Below are 3,027 nucleotides of genomic sequence, written 5' to 3'. Positions count from 1 at the left end.
TGGTCCACTCCTATCTCGTGGATATGCTTCTCTTCTGCCAGCATGAGAAGGAAGCAAACACTGGCGAGTCCCTGGACATTTCTCATGTTATGTGGTCTGAACTTCTCACTGCCATTTCTGAGCGCAAGTGCCCGATCTATGGTCCGTTCATCATGCTGCTCATTGAGAAGGCCTGGGCACGTGTCTATCCCCAGGTGATGCTGGAAACTGGAGAATTGGTTTCTCATGAGATCAAGCGTTTGAGGAAGAAGGACAGTTGGGGCACCCCAGCCCCTAAATCCGGGGGTCCATCTACTGCTGCTGACATGGAGACCGAGGACGGGGCTGAGGCCGATGATGACGATGAGGATTATGAGCCTTCTGGGACAGAGCCCTCTTGGGCAAAGAAGATCAAGCGCAAGATGAAGAAGCTCTTCTGCATGGAGTCTCGTGGTCAGTACATGACTCATGTGGCTGAGAAGAAGGCCAGGGGGTGTCACAAGGAGCTCATGCGTCAGCTGGGTGTGACCGTTGTCAGTGGGTCTGAGGGCCAGATCACTGAGGAAGAGGAGTGGATTCAGCAGCACTGTCCGTGGACCGATTCCGACACCGAGCAGTTTCCGACTGAGGATGGCAGTGCAGATGACCCTGCCAGGATGTGATGAGAGAGCTCCTTAGTTTGCCTTCACTTGGAGCCGTAGCGTCGCTCTTTGCCCTTTTGGTGTCTCGATGCCAAAGGGGGAGAGAGTTTAGGGATTTGTTGGGATTGTGCTTTATGGTGTGCTTTAAGTTTAGGGATTTGTTGGGATTTGTGCTTTATGGTGTGCTTTATGGTGTCGTCGTTTTCTTTGTTGTGTCGTTGTGTTTTCTCGGCATTTGCCTTGTTTGGTTGTGTGCCAGTGAGACCTAAGTTCCAGATATATGGTGTAAGACATATGCTACCTTATCTTTATCTATGTCTTTCTAGTACTTTGGTATCTTATGAGTTGCTTGTCTATCCTGTTATATTACCTGCTCTCATGTATCCTATGCTTAGGTTGTTGGACTATAAAATATAGGGGGAGTGTTGATCCTAATGTGTGTGTCCTACATTCCAAAGGCACTACTAACTAGGTGCACACATTCAGGGGGAGCCCGTCTATATTTTGTAGTTCTAAGTATCTTTACTTTCATGATATATCCTTGTGCAAATCCCTGGTTGTCATCAATCCACCAAAAAGGGGAGATTGCTAAGGCATATCTCTCTAGATGTAGTTTTGGTGATTGATGACAACATGTTTGCGGACTAATCGTGTGCTTTGAGCATTTCAGAGATTCATCATTTGGCACGAGATGATTTCTTTCCCCTCAGAGTGTCATTCAAGACGGTGTAGCTCTTTCGCTTCTTTTCTGGTGGACTAGTTTCGTAGGAGTCACCGTACTATCAAGAGGGGGGCCGTTTTGGTAAGGCTAGGGTGGAATCAACACGTACACATCCTCTTTACACCCTCTGAGCCTTTCCGCTTCATTGGAGGTCTCTTTCGCCCTTCTTTGGGCTGAGTCTAGTCCCAGTGGTAGTACCGCGGTACCCAGCGGTAGTACCGCCTAGGAGTCACAGGCGGCAGTACCGCTCCGCAGCGGTAGTACCGCCGGTGGGTCCTCTGCAGTAGTACCGCTGCGGTACAAGGCCCCTACCGCGTCGACTCGAGGGGTCATTTTTCGTGTCGGATTGTGCGGTACTTCGCAGCGGCAGTAGAGCGGCAGTGCCGCTCATGAGCGGTAGTACCGTCCTACCACCGCGGCAGTACCGCTCGAGTCTGTATCTCTCCTGCCCTCCAAACTCCACGGTAGTACCGCCCGGGGGATCGGTAGTACCGCTGTTCTCAGCGGTAGTACCGCTGCCTTATGCGGTAGTACCGCCCTCTGCGGGGCTGTTTTGGGGGGTAACGGTTGGATTGTTCCCCCCACTATATAAGGAGGTCTTCTTCCCCAAAGTTGATCAACCTCTTCCCCCAAAAGCTCCATTGTTGCTCCAAGCTCCATTTTCTCCCGATCTCTCTCCCTAGCCAATCAAACTTGTTGATTTGCTCGGGATTTGTTGAGAAGGCCCCGATCTACACTTCCACCAAGAGAAATTTGATTCCCCCCACTTATCCCTAGTGGATCTTGTTACTCTTGGGTGCTTGAGCACCCTAGACGGTTGAGGTCACCGCGGAGCCATAGTCCATTGTGGTGAAGCTTTGTGGTGTCGTTGGGAGCCTCCAATTAAGTTGTGGAGATTGCCCCAACCTTGTTTGTAAAGGTCCGGTCGCCACCTTCAAGGGCACCGATAGTGGAATCACAGCATCTCGCATTGTGTGAGAGCGTGAGGAGAATATGGTGGCCCTAGTGGCTTCTTGGGGAGCATTGTGCCTCCACACCGCTCCAACGGAGACATACTTCCCCTCAAAAGGAAGGAACTTAGGTAACACATCCTCGTCTTCACCGGCTCCACTCTTGGTTATCTCGTCCCTTTACGTTCGCAAGCTTACTTGTGTTAAATCCCTTGCTTTCTTGTGTGCTTGTTGTGATTGCATCATATAGGTTGCTCACTTAGTTGCATATCTAGACAACCTACTTTGATGCAAAGTTTAAATTGGTAAAGAAAAGCTAAAAAATTGTTAGTTGCCTATTCACCCCCCCCTCTAGTCAACTATATCGATCCTTTCACTAGGCATTTGCTTGATATATTAACTTCAACTCCTGGAACATCTCATATGCTCTATGACGTTCAAAACGACGTTGAAGTCCTGGTTCTAAGCCGTAAAGCATGGCACACTGAACTATTGAGTAGTCATCATCTTTGCTTTGCCAGACGTTCTTAACGTCATCAGCAGCATCTGCAGCAGGCCTGGCACCTAGTGGTGCTTCCAGGACATAATTCTTCTGTGCAGCAATGAGGATAATCCTCAAGTTACGGACCCAGTCCGTGTAGTTGCTACCATCATCTTTCAACTTAGCTTTATCTAGGAACGCATTAAAATTCAAAGGAACAGTAGCACGGGCCATTGATCTACAACAACATAGACA

Source organism: Triticum aestivum, chromosome 7D (assembly GCF_018294505.1).
Source record: "Triticum aestivum cultivar Chinese Spring chromosome 7D, IWGSC CS RefSeq v2.1, whole genome shotgun sequence".
NCBI classification, from domain to species: Eukaryota; Viridiplantae; Streptophyta; class Magnoliopsida; order Poales; family Poaceae; genus Triticum; species Triticum aestivum.
This window is presented reverse-complemented; position numbering follows the sequence as displayed.